Source organism: Zootoca vivipara, chromosome 8 (genome assembly GCF_963506605.1).
Source record: "Zootoca vivipara chromosome 8, rZooViv1.1, whole genome shotgun sequence".
NCBI classification, from domain to species: domain Eukaryota; kingdom Metazoa; phylum Chordata; class Lepidosauria; order Squamata; family Lacertidae; genus Zootoca; species Zootoca vivipara.
The window spans coordinates 80,305,716-80,320,387 of NC_083283.1; positions in this window are offsets into that span (position 1 = coordinate 80,305,716).

Consider the following 14,672-nt stretch of genomic DNA (forward strand, 5'->3'; position numbering starts at 1 on the left):
GACATCTGTTGGGAGGGCGTTCCACAGGGCAGGCGCCACCACCGAGAAGGCCCTCTGCCTAGTTCCCTGCAACTTGGCTTCTCGCAACGAGGGAACCGACAGAAGGCCCTTGGTGCTGGACCTCAGTGTCCGGGCAGAACGATGGAGGTGGAGACGCTCCTTCAGGTATATTGGACCGAGGCCATTTAGGGCTTTAAAGGTCAGCACCAACACTTTGAATTGTGCTATCACTTTATAAAGGACCAGACAGTACTGGTAGTCCACTGATGGAATCTGCTCTGGGACCAAGGAGCCCATTGACACTTGGGCCCAGTGCTTTTTTTTTCTTAAATTTTTTTAGGGATACTCTCATTTTGACTCAAAAATATCACAATTTTATAGTTCAAATCAGGAAAAATGAATACAGTAAATGGACAAAAGTACAAAGAACATGCATTATGCATGCATTTACTTTCATCAGTAAAACACCACACGTCCACATTCCACACTGCTTCACACATTAAACGCTCGCTTCCATCTGAGACTCTGGAAACACCATGACAGGAAACAAGGCCGGGGGTAGCAACGGAACTGATGATTCACCGTGCTACATAATAAACTATTTTAAAAAATAGTTCTCTAAGAAAAATAAAAGTTATTTTTTCACGTCTTCCTCAAGTATAGTGTAACAAAAGTGACAGGGCTTCCCCAGTAGTGGTACCACAACTAGGGAACTCCATTACAACTCGTTCTTTCAGTTCTGTTTCAATAAGGTTATCATAATGATGTCTGAAAATGAGGTATCAGGCAAAAGTATTTCCAACCTCAAAATGATATTTATTGACATTCAAATAGAAATGTTGACAGGAGCCTTCAAGCATTAGGTTCTGTGGCCAGGCTCACACAAACATAGATATCCCTTGATTTCGTTGGTGTTATTTTTGTGTATTTGTGACAAATGCATGTGTTCTTCACTGAATGACAGCAGTACCACTAACACTGCAGATGGATCTACCTTGCCTTAAACTGTGCTCTTCAGTGGAGTCAGTTCACACAACCTGCTGTAAGTTAAACACATAAGGTGTCCAATAAATAGTCAGTGGGAAATCATGCGATACACCTCTATGTTGTGAACCCAGCCTTGAGGACTGGCAACTGACTACAGTGGTAGCTTGGTTCTAAAACGCCTTGGTACTCAAACAACTTGGAACCCAAACACTGGGGCATACCTGCCAAGTTGCTGTCAGAGAAATAAGGGACCGGGCGGAAATAGCAGACCGGAAGTAGCACTGCCGCCATTTTGGAAGTGGGCGGAGCATGCTCAGAAGTTACTTTTGATGCTGCTTTGCCCAGTTCCAAAATGGCCGCTGCGCCAGAAGTCGCACTGCAGCCATTTTGGAACTGGGCAAAGCAGCATCAAAAGTCGCTTCTGAGCATGCTCTGGCCAGTTCCAAAATGGCCGCCACGCTAGGAACAGCTGGAAAAACGGGGATTTCCCGGGGAAAACGGGAGACTTGGCAGCTATGCAAACCCGGAAGTAAGTTTTCCGGTTCGCGAACTTTTATTGGAAGCCGAACATGCTCCATTTTGAGTGCTATGCTTCCGATTTGAGTGCCACACTTCCATTTTGAGTGTTACCCTGAGGTCTGTCTGTTTTTGATATTTATTTTGTATTTTTGTTTTTGCAGCTCTTTTTGTTTTGTTTTTGTGACTGTGGGGAACCCAGTTCAGCTACTGATTGATTGATTGATTGTGTGACTGCAGTACATTGATTATTGCTTCATTTTATGGATCAATGGTCTCGTAAGATAGTAAAATTCATGTTAAATTGCTGCATTAATCCAGTCTTTAACCTGGATTAATCTGTTTTGCATTACTTTCTATGGAAAAGCATGCCTTGGTTTTGGAACGCTTTGGTTTTGGAATGGACTTCCAGAATAGATTAAGTTGGAGAACCAAGGTGGTTTTATATGAATTTGGGGGTTGACAGCTCTACTGCAAAGCACTGCATCTGATGTGCTCTGCAATGATTTGAAAGTTCTTTCAGTTATGTTACATAACACCGGTCTTGAAAGATCTACATTGGCTCCCAGTACGTTTCCGAGCACAGTTCAATGTGTTGGTGCTGACCTTTAAAGCCCTAAATTGCCTCTGTCCAGTATACCTGAAGGAGCGTCTCCACCCATCGTTCTGCCCGGACACTGGGGTCCATACCGAGGGCCTTCTGACGGTTCCCTCGTTGCGAGAAGCCAAGTTGTAGGGAACCAGGCAGAGGGCCTCCTCGGTGGTGGCGCCTGTCCTGTGGAACGCCCTCCCATCAGATGTCAAAGAGAAAAACAGCTACCAGATTTTTAGAAGACATCTGAAGGCAGCCCTGTTTAGGGAGGCTTTTAATGTTTAATTGTTTTATTTCATTTTTCTGTTGTAAGCCGCCCAGAGTGGCTGGGGAAACCCAGCCAGATGGGTGGGGTATAAAGAATAAACAATTATTATTATTATTATTATTATTATTATTATTATTATTATTATTATTATCTGACTTGTTAGCACATTCAAGGCACCACTGATTGTTGTTTTGCTAATGTTGTTTTATAGATTTGCTAAACATTTAAAAGATTTATGCTGGAACAGTGAGGTTTCCCTTCTTTTGTTAAGTTGCTGGTTTGTTAATATTGGTTTATAGATTGCAATAGTTTTACTCATGGCTGGACCAAGACGTTTTGCCACCTGAAGCAAACCACAGGCTTGTTGGACAACAGTTCCCATCGTACATGACTGTTGACCATACTGGCAGAGCCTGATGTATTTTGAGATCAACAATTTCTGGAAGAGTGTGTGTGGACTGGTTGCCTATTCCTGGAATAGGTGGACTGGGCTCAGGATTGGGAAGATGCAATCCTGCTGCCAAATCATGTATGTATTCTACCTGATTTTTAGGCAAAGCAAATGAATAGAGCTTTGCTTTGCCTAATGGGACGCTAATGTATAAGTTGAAAAAGAAAAATGAATCCATCATCTATTTGCACCTCCAGATTCTGGTAACTTAGAAATAAGTGCCTATAAAGACTTGCTCAACTTTGTTAATAATGTTTGAATCAAGTCATTCTTCATTTTCTATAAAAACTAAACAAGCTAGAAGTAATTCAGTAATTTTTTTTTACAAGTACTAATGAATAAAGTAAATGTGTAATTTCCAATAAATTACACTGTTGTGGTGTGAAAATGAGGCACTCCAAAACACATTAAAATGTGTCACCTTTATTTTTATAGTATATCCTTCAGAAGAGACATTAAACTATGTTTATTTTATCCCCTAGCACAGGACAGAAACTTGTAGAATATTTTTCCCTCTCAGGGAAACCTTGTAAAAAAAACCTCTCCCCTGAAAGAAAAATGGGATCTTGTGGTGTTCTCATTCATTTTAGCCATGATTGAAAATCAGGATTATGCATCATGTGGGGAATTTAGGCAGGTGGATCAGTTTCCCTGCTGCAGTAGTCACAACCCGGACCCCGTAATGGCCTTGAGCTGGGTAGGGCTAGCATGTTCATCTCACCCCCCTCACATGCTCATTTAACCCAGAGGACAAATGTCAGAATAGTGCAAAAGCGGTTTTCGTTTCAAATATTTGTGTGCTTAAAATTAAATTGAAGGATCTGTGTGGAGGCGGCAAGTTGTTTTGGTGATTTCATAGACTCATAGAACTGTAGAGTCAGAAGGGACCAAGAGGGTCTTCTGGCCCAACCCCTTGCAATGCAGGAATCTTTTGCCCAACATGGGATTCGAACCCACAGCCCTGAGGTTAAGAGTCTCTTGCTCTACCAGCTGAGCTATTATGACTGAAGAAATCAGAGGTGGTACTCCTGAGAGGAGTTTCAGGCATAGCAAGCAACATGGGAGCATGGGAAGAGCCCTTGAAATGAGCATGAGATTTTCTGAAGGTTTAAGGTGGTGGAATCAGAAGACCAGAGAGCAGAGTTCATTAGACTGCAGCTCAGATTCTCAAGCCAGAGATGACTGATAAGGCGTCTAATTCTTTCTTGTTGCTGGTTGCAAAGGAGGAATAATTTCAGCGTGATCCAGGTTTTGGGGGGTTTTGTTTTGTTTTTTAAATATGGCATTTCAATCAATATCTTTTGATCTTTTGTAATAAGATTCATATAGATTTCAGAAGTCCCAGATAAGCACAAATGATGAATATTTGCAAGACGCAGTGGATCTGCTGGCTTCACTGGCTTGTGAATTAGGCCACTTATTATGAACATCTCAATGATGGGAGGGTTTTTGCCCCAAATCACTAAAGAGGGGGTTGTACCGAATGTTTGAGACCCATCCTTCCCCCTCTCCCACCCGCATAAGGGCTTGAGTTAAGTTATTGCAACTCCTCAGATATACAAAGCCCTTGGGAGAATAAATATTGCACTGAATATTGACAGGGTTAGTGCTATATTAGCTGTGCCACAAACTGTGAAATAAATGGCCATGATGGATGCGAAATATTTATTGCTTTGCTACAAAACAAATCTGAATTTGCATCTGGAAATGATCCAGCCAGGAGGAATCCAGAGCTGACTGGCTTGTTAGTCTGAGAGCACGGCAAAGTACAATACTGAAAGAGGTTAGATGCCAAATTGTGAAACAAACGGGTATTTCTTAGAGACTATACAATGCTGTAAAGGTAAAGGTACCCTTGACCGTTAGGTCCAGTCGCGAACGACTCTGGGGTTGCGTGCTCATCTCGCTCTATAGGCCAAGGGAGCTGGCGTTTGTCCGCAGACAGCTTCCGGGTCATGTGGCCAGCATGACTAAGCCGCTTCTGGCGAACTAGAGCAGCGCACGGAAACGCCGTTTACCTTCCCGCTGGAGCGGTACCTATTTATCTACATGCACTTTGACGTGCTTTCGAACTGCTAGGTTGGCAGGAGCTGGGACCGAACAACGGGAGCTCGTGCCATCATGGGGATTCGAACCACCGACTTTCCGATCGGCAAGCCCAAGAGGCTCAGCCAGTGTGGTGTAGTGGTTAAGAGCGGTGGACTCGTAATCTGGTGAACTGGGTTCGATTCCCTGCCCCTGTGGCTTAGACCAGTGTTTCCCAACCTTGTGCCTCCAGATGTTTTTGGACTACAATTCCCATCATTCCTGACCACTGGTCTTGCTAGCTAGGGATGGGAAACACTGGCTTAGACCACAGCGCCACCCACATCCCGCGTACAATGCTGTAGCCACACTTAATTGCATGCCATCTTCACGAAAACCCTGTGAGATGGGTCAAGCTGAGTGGCCCAAGATAAAGACTAACTGCAGATTTGAACTGGGGTCTCTCCATCCTAGTCCAGCATCCTTGCCAACACGAGCTTGTGCTCTTTGTCTAAACTGCATCACTTCAGATTGCAGGTGCAGCTCACATGATTATGTGGATTCCTATGGGAACTTTGAAATTCTTAATCCTGGCATTCTCCAGAAAGTCTCTCGGGAAGTAAGTGTTGGAATTGTAAAGAGAAAGAAGGTTCTTTTTATCCTATGTGGTGGTCTTCTAGTAAGGCTAAAGCTTACTGGGAAATGATATATAATGAAATGAAAAGGGTATTTAAAATAACCTTTGTAAAAAAAACAAAAAAAGGGAAGCTTTCCTTTTGGGAATTATAGGGCAGGACTACCTAAAATGTATAGAAACTTATTCATGTACAGCAACAAGAATGTTAATTGCCCCAAAATGGAAAAAACAAACAAACAGAAGTCCCACCAAAGGAAGAATGGATACAAAAACTTACGGAAACCAAGATTAAGAAACCAACAAACTTTTTATAAAAGAATGCAAATGATTTATTGAATATTTACAGATAAATTGTAAACAGATAAGAGCATTGGCAGGATTATTGTAAATAACCTGCAGCTTTATCAGCGTGTATATTTAAAGCAGATTAATAAATGAGCAAATTTAGTTAATTTGGATATGCAGAAGATGTTTAAAAAAAAGGAACCACAGAAAGAGGGGGAAGGAAGGCAAGTTTTGAAATGTCAAGATGATTGTAAAATTAGTGAAATGTATAAAATGAGAGAAATGTATGAACTTGAAAAGTATATTTAAAAACAAATAAACAAACTCACAGAAAGTCTCTTGGGATTTTACAAATTACCTGGCCTAGTTTCCAAAGTGGAACCAGGAATGAGCTTTGTTTCTTTGTTTTAATTTCTATCAATGTGAATGTGTCCTTAGCTTTTATTCTGTTTTTGTTTTATGTAGGTTTTAAGGCTGGCACAATTTTTGGTCAGTTGCTTTGGGTTGCTTTTTTGTTTAAAAGAAGAAGAAAATATTTATTGAACTAATAAGTTCAGTAAATAACAACACTGCCACAACTGACAAGAAACCAATACTCAGTTTTGTCCTGGATCAAACAAGTACACATTGTCTACTGACAAGCAAGGGTAGCTGTTCGCTGTGGCTGCAGCTCCAACTTGGACGTGAGACGGAGGTCAAGGGAAGAGCATTGCTGAACAAGGGAAGCAAGTATAGTCTACCCAGTAAAACACAGAGAAGGCAAGGTCATTGTGTTCACCCCTCTTGCTATTTGGAGACATGCCAAAGCTCTTGAACAGATAGTTAAGAAAACCATTGTTTGACAAGCTTGACACAGCAAACAACCTTAAAATATGTTCTGATGGATTGTTCTGTGATTTAAAGAGCAGTTTCCTTTAGTAACTGAACGTTACGATTTGGCTCCACCAACCCTCCTTCTTGAAAGGCAATGTAAGTATTCAAAGCCACCAATTGTATTTAAAACCCAAAGGACAAAGAATACTCCATAGCTTAATCTGTGCTGTGTTTTTTTTCCCATATAGGAACTGTGTTTTTATTCTTTACAATATACTGTATCTGAACCATTTTAACGGAGGCTACTCAGAGAGAACTTCAAATATGGGATAGCTTAGAACTACTACTAATAAATAAATCATCTATTTATTTACTGGATTTGTTTGTCGCTTATCTTGCCCAGGGCAACCCAAAGTGACTTACAACCAACCAAACAACAGCAATGTAATAATGGTGCCAGGTGAGCCTTCCTGGGGAGAACGTTCAGCAAATGGGGAGCCACCACAGAAAAGGCCCAGTCGTGTGCTGCCACCTTCTGGACCTCTTACGGAGGGGCACAGGAAGGTGGGATTCAGATGGTGATTGCAGGATCTGAAGAAGATGTGATGTGTTGCAGTTTTTATTAGTCACATGCCTGCCTTATCCATTTCATGCAAATCACCCACTCTCAACTTTACCTCTCGGGACTCACAGCATCGCATTTTGGATGTGAATCTGAAGGGACAGCTGATTTACAGTAGCAGTTCCAAAGCAAAAACAAAAACCAAGGATATCTGAAGTACTCCAGAAAGTTTTGATTAATATCAGAGGCCAGAGGCCAGAAAACTGGAATACTCAGAGTAGAAATAAAGAAAAGGGGTTCACTCATCCTGAGAAACATGCAATATTATTAATTACTGTCTAGGGTGGATGGTGTGAGATTATAGCGACTTCATAAATAATGTTCTAGGGGAAATGACCGCCTTTCACATATTTATAGACTTGGAGGTTGTATATTTATCATTTACAGATTTTTATCATTTAAATGTAGGAAGATTGTGCTGCATCTATTGCTGTGATATACAAGAAACTGGGATTCTAAAAAAGCTAGTACAAATGATTATTGTCACAATTGCATTCATGTTTATAAGTTATATTTCTGCATTCTTCACTTGACATAACAGTAGTGTAAAGCTCTGTGGTTTCAGAGAAATGTGCCACTCATACATTGACTTTAAATTATTCATTTAAAATGGTGACAATGTCGTTTTATGTTACACATACCCAAAGATCTCACAGAGAACACAAGGGAAAACTGAAGAGACATCGCAGAAAAGGATATCACTGCATAGATATCAATTTTCATTGCAGGGGGGGTGGGAATAAAAATCCTCTTTTTAAAAACCCCAAAGATCCATTTTTAATTTCACTTTTCAGCATCCTTCACTCCAAACAATAACAACATCCAAGTGTTGTCAATGCCGCCACTTTTTGCTAATGCTAAAGTATTCTAAGCTATGAATAGATTTATTATTATTCTTATGATAGCAGAGCTACCAGATGCTTTAGGATACGCAATCAGAAATAAAAAGCAAAGCAAAGCAAAATATCCCTGCATATAAGTCAGAGTCTGAAATGAATGCACAAAAAAGGGTAGAACTTAAACGAACTGTCTCTTCAGTTATGGTCTAAGAACCTATGGTACAATTACTGAAAAGACAACCCACAAGATTCACAGGGTGGAAGGTAAAAACAAACAAACACGTAGAACAATTTTATGACATTTGGTGGGACTTCCTATCTTATGATTCAAACAATGAGCTTCATGACTCTTTAGGTAAAGGGACCCCTGACCATTAGGTCCAGTCACGGACGACTCTGGGGTCACGAAGCTCATCTCGCTTTACTGGCCGAGGGAGCCAGTGTACAGCTTCCAGGTCATGTGGCCAGCATGACTAAGCTGCTTCTGGCGAACCAGAGCAGCACACGGAAACGTCGTTTACCTTCCCACCGGAGCGGTACCTATTTATCTACTTGCACTTTGACGTGCTTTCGAACTGCTAGGTTGGCAGTTTACCTGCACTTAAAAAATGAATATGGTATTCTAAATTATGTGTTACTTTAATATACCTATGTTGAATTTTATTTGCCATGATTGTATAAGCATCTCTTTGATGCTTTTCTGTGTGCTTGTGTTCAAATAAATAGAATTCCTGCAAAAACAAAATGCAGCAGAATTCCTCTTTGATTAATTTAAATATCTGTGTCACTTTTCCACCCTCAGATAATAATCAACTTTAAATAGCAAGATACAAGGGACAGTGTGAGTTGTGAACAGCGATGAATGTTTGGATCCCCAGGTTTTCTTAAAATAAACATGGAAATGGAGGCTGCCCCATCCAGATCATCACTATTACAATTAACTTTGTAGTCCTGCATTCTAAAATAGTACAATTAAGGGAAGTCTCACCAAGATTTGAACTTGGATCTCTCTCTTGTGGCCAACCATTTGCCCTTTATGGGGGTTGTTTCTCTACAGGCATTTCAAAAAACAAGAAGGCCAAAACAGTACAAAATACCCCAAAGACTGTTTTGTCAAAAGAGTCCTCCAAAAAGTGCTGTCCATGGAAGGAGGGGAAAAACCCCACAATATTTGAGTATCTCTAGGCATTGCTATCTCACATCTTTGCAAACTGCCATGGGGTAGAATATCCTTGTGTTATCTGTCAACAGCAGGAGGTACAGTCTTATAGATTTTTATGTTAAGATGCAAACAGTGACACCTAGAGACTCAAACTCCTTGAGCAGGGAGGCGGGATTTTGTTTTACATTTGCTTCATCCTCATCTTCATCAAAACACACAGCTGCTTCAGAAACAACAACAACAACAACAACAACAACAACAACAACAACAACAACAACAGAGGTTTTCATGACCCCATACGAATTAGAATTATCCATGTTAAGTTTGTCAGTGGAAAGTTAACTATAAATTGCCAACATCGCTTGCAAGAGGTTCGTATTGGATCACTAAACAGGGGCAAAGTTTGTCTACAACTGAGACGAGGGGGGGGTAGTTTCTTGAGAATATTTGTGCCAACCGAGAAACACCCTTGTTCCAGTAATTTGAGGAGATGGTGACCTCAAAAGAACACAGAAATGTTTGCAGAAGGGAATCCCCTTTGCCAAGGCAGTCAAGTCAATGTTTCTTATCCTCAGTCCTTAAATGTTAGGCAAATGTTACCTAGGGATAACTAGTTGAGTTAGATTGTGAATGGAGAGGCCCTTTCAGATGCACATTTCATTGAACTTGATGGCATGCAAATAGATAACGTCAGAATTCAGATTAGGCATGGACAAAAATGTTTATTTTACACATTATTTTTGCACTGATCTTCCCGATTTAAGTATAAACATCTATGTTCTCTCAAACAAACAGAAACAGTGCTGATTCTGATAAAGACAGATTTTCTGCCTTCTTAAATTTCCCACCCCATTCCCCTGACACACACTGCTTTTAGAGAACATTTTAAACAGCATTCTATTTTTACATGTTTTTAACTGTACAGTGGTACCTCGGTTTATGAACACAATTGGTTCTGGAAGTCTGTTCATAAACTGAAGTGTTCATAAACTGAAGCGAACTTTCCCATTGAAAGTAATGGAAAGTGGATTAATCTGTTCCAGACGGTCCGTGGAGTACTTAAACTGAAGCGTTCATAAACCGAAGCGAACTTTCCCATTGAAAGTAATGGAAAGTGGATTAATCTGTTCCAGATGGTCCATGGAGTACTTAAACTGAAGCGTTCATAAACTGAAGCGAACTTTCCCATTGAAAGTAATGGAAAGTGGATTAATCCGTTCCAGATGGGTCTGCGGAGTACTCAACCTGAAGCGTACTTAACCCGAAGCATGGGTGTAATTGGTTCCGGAAGTCTGTTCATAAACTGAAGTGTTCATAAACTGAAGCAAAATTTCCCATTGAAAGTAATGGAAAGTGAATTAATCTGTTCCAGACGGGTCTGCGGCATTCGTAAACCAAAAATTCGTAAACCGAGGTGTTCATAAACCGAGGTTCCACTGTAACTGTTTTTCAACTCTTCAGCTGTTTTTTTTGTTTTTTGTTTTTTAAGAAATACTTATTTTAAAAAAGTTTTGTTGTGGATAGATTTGCTTTGCCGGGCTCCTTTGAGATGAAGGACGGAATATAAATTCAATACATAAATAAATAAGAAACACAATAAATAATCATATCATATTGCCACTCCAATGTCAGTAGGACCAGAAGAGGGAGATGTGATTCCTCCCATGGTCAATGGGCACATAGGATTTTACTCTGTGCATTTTGAAATATGTCCAAGCACAATCCTGTACTCAGAAGTAAGTTTAACTGAGTTCAATGGGGCTTATTCCCAGCTCTAGGACTGCAGCAGTCAACCAGCAAAAATTATGTCAGTCCATTGGGAGAAGTGCGAAATCTGGTGGCCAGCTAAGTTCTGGTGCACAGATTAGCCTGAGAGGTATAGATCAGGTCATCCCACAGAGGAATTGACAGAAATCAAATTCTTCAAGCATCCCCAAAGAGAAGGCAATTGAGGACATCCCTTGTAGTGCCACATGATGCTTCATGAAACAGTCACATGGCAAGAGACTGGGGTGGCCCTATTGTAAAGGCATCACAGCTGCTTCAAAAACAGGAACACACAACAACAACAACAACAACAACAACAACAACAACAACAACAAGGGCCAAATATCAGTTCTGTTTGCTCTCACTGACATTGTCACATAGCCAAATCTGATTTGTGTGATCTCTGATTATCTGGAATCAGTCGGGGAGAGCAAAGTTAGCCTCTCCAAAAATAGCACCAGGGTAACTCAAGATCCCGGAACTGTCTGAAAGCTTCCTCCCTCCAATTTTTGAGCATGAAAATCCAGCACTGTGCTTGTTTGGCCAGCGCTCCTCTAGCATAGACAAGAGGATAAACACTGAGCATTGGAATCCAAACACCAGGCGTTACCCAGGGTTCAATCTGAAGAAGGCGATGCAAAGTATTTTCCGATTTGTTTCCCAGTGGTAAGCACTTCTCAAATATCAGGTGGCAAAGTTTTTGCTTGATGGAGGGAGAAAACAGCAGGAGGAAAATGACAGTCAGCTCTGTCAATCGACAAATTTAATGAGAAACACCACTCAGTTTAATGAATCCTCGGGCTTCACTGTCTTTTAAAGCAGCACTTGCGTACGCAACTATGTCACCTCAATTTTGGCACTGTACTGTGGCAATGGTGGGACATCTCCCATATGTGTGTGTGTGTGTGTGTGTGGATGCAAGTATTATTAATTTGCAAAGGGAAGGGAGAAGCGAATAGATGATGCTAAGGACACATTAGTGACAGTTTGAAAATGCATCATAGGAGATGGAATAACTCACATTGTACCTCGGCAGGGAATTAGGATGCAAGAAAGAGGCAATCCCTTCACCAGAATTTATTGGGGGAGGAAGGACGGAAATCACAATTGACAAGAAATAATAGGCTTGTAGTTGAAGTAGGTCAACATGGAAACAAACATTAAGTTAGCTTTTCAGGTAGATTTAGTTTCCGCGAGCTTCTTTTAAACTGGAGGGCTGGGAAACCCACCACTTGGACTACACATCCTATATATGTGTGAGAAAAGCCTCTTCCTCTTTTAATTACTCCTTAGAGTCAGGGAATACTTTCTTATTGCAGACATTAGTTGCATAGGAATTAAAAAATCAAGTCATATTGAAACCAGGGGACTTCCTTACAGCCCGTAGAACATTCTTCGGCAATTCATTTTAACTAAGCGTGCCAAATACTGTTGTATTTTGACAATGCAGTAAGACTCTTTTTTCTTTATTTTTTTTTAAAAACTAAATAACCGTTTTTCACATCTTTAACAAGTCTGAGTTTTCACATTAAAAAGCCAGTGTGACCTTGGTGTGTTCCAGAATCCCCATTGTGTGTTGTTAACAGTTTCAACAGTAGCATTTAAGCAGATAATTATCTCACAATGGAAAAAACTTGCAAATATTGTTGCACTTCCTAAACTTTCCCCTTTTCGAACTTTGTGAGAATAAACTCTGGGGAGGTCCTCAGAAGCTTATCAGGTCTTCCTTAGTAAGACAATCTGCAGTGACAGACCTGCTTCTCTGAAAGGCAGATTAGAGAGTCTTTCCCTGGAACCCACAGCAGCAGAGAATTGTGTTTGGTGCATCCTCAGGTCACATGAGATTATGGTGATGCTCAAACTGCCTGGCCTGTGTCCCCCATTGAAAAAGGCGGGTGTTTTTCATACACTGAATGGGTTCTGTGTGCAAAACAGTCATTGAAGACAGAAAGTCTGAAAACAAGGTGTAAATCACAATAAACGGAACTTTTTGCAGACTTTTCTAGACATCACTTTTGCAAAGTTGAATTGGAAAAGGAAGGTTGTGTCGTGATGCACCAGGGAAAAAAATAAAGAAATAAGTGGAGCAAATGATTCAGGCAAATTAACTCTGAATCTAAATGGAAACTATTCGAGGAATATTTGTTGAAGCATTTTTTAAATAAAAAAACCAACTTCTGATTATTATTTTCGGCAGCTCCTGGGGAAATATTTGTTTACTCGTTTACAATGCTACCATACTACATTCGTTTTATTTATCTTTTCTACTCTCAAATCTCCTGCTAAAAAGCGATACCTGATTGGTCTGGATGTCCCGTGTGGTTAATCCAGGAAGAAATAAACACTTGCAAGGGGTGAGGGTGCTCTCAAAGCAGAAGGAAGCAGGGGAAATGAAGGCACGGAAGAGGATTTATGAAGATGAATATTATTCCAATCAGAGTATTTTTTAGAAAACGTTTCTGCATCCCAAAATTGCAGTTCCAAGTGGGTGGCTAGGTGGGTGGGATATTCTGCACAGTCCTGCCAAGTTGCAAGACTTCGTCACAGGCAAAACGTCCAAGTGGACCAGGCTATTTAGCCAATGTAGTCAGCAAAGGTTACAAACAAATTCATGGAAGGTCAAGCGACTCTGTATGTAAACTTCCAGTGGGAATGAGATGGTGCTAGACTCAGATACTGCTGGTAGAGCTTTGACAATGCTGCCACCTACTGGTACATTGGGGCCTTCAGCATTTTTTATTTTATTTTTTTCATTTTTTAAGATGTGATTTCCTGATTTCCCCAGGTAATATTCCCAAGGCAGGCCCCCCACCCCCACCCCCTTTGTTTGCTGGAAGAATTTCTGCTGATTCATCCAGCACCTCTAATATTTGCAGGACAATTACCAGTCTTTCCTTTGGTCAGCGTGAATGCATTTTTATGATTTTGTTTTTAACCTGATGTCTTTTGGAAACCATTTTTAAAGTGTGCTTTCATTATTTGGAGGCAGAGGGGGGTGGGAGCTTACCGGAGTAGTCATGGGCTTCTGCCACTGGGTGACAATCAAGGGTGTGAGGGAGACATGAATGTTCAATAGTGAAAGCCTTTTACCCTCCAGCAAAACACCTCACAAGCCAGAGCAGGGATTTAAACACTAAGTAGCAATGCCTTGCATGGGGTGACTGAATTCTGCGTTAGCTTCAGCATCCAGACTGTCTTCAAGGGCAGCCCCACGCAAAATATGAACCCCTATTTAAAATCGTATAAAGGTAAAAGGTAAAGGACCCCTGGACATTTAAGTTCAGTCAAAGGCCACCATGGGGTTGAGGTGCTCATCTCGCTTTCAGGCCAAGGGAGCCGGCATTTGTCCACAGACAGCTTTTCGGGTCATTTGGCCAGCATGACTAAACTGCTTCTGGTGCAGCGGAACACCGTGATGGAAATTAGAGCGCAAGGAAACGCTGTTTACCACAGCACCACCACAGCAGTACCTATTTATCTACTTGCACTGGCATGCTTTCGAACTGCTAGGTTAGCAGGAGCTGGGGCAGAGCAATGGGAACTCACCCCGCCGCGGGGATTCGAACCGCCAACCTTCTGATCAGCAAGCCCAAGAGGCTCAGCCAGCGTGGTGTAGTGGTTAAGAGTGGTAGACTCACAATCTGGTGAACCAGGTTCGTGTCTCCGCTCCTCCACATGCAGCTGCTGGGTGACCTTGGGCTAGTCACA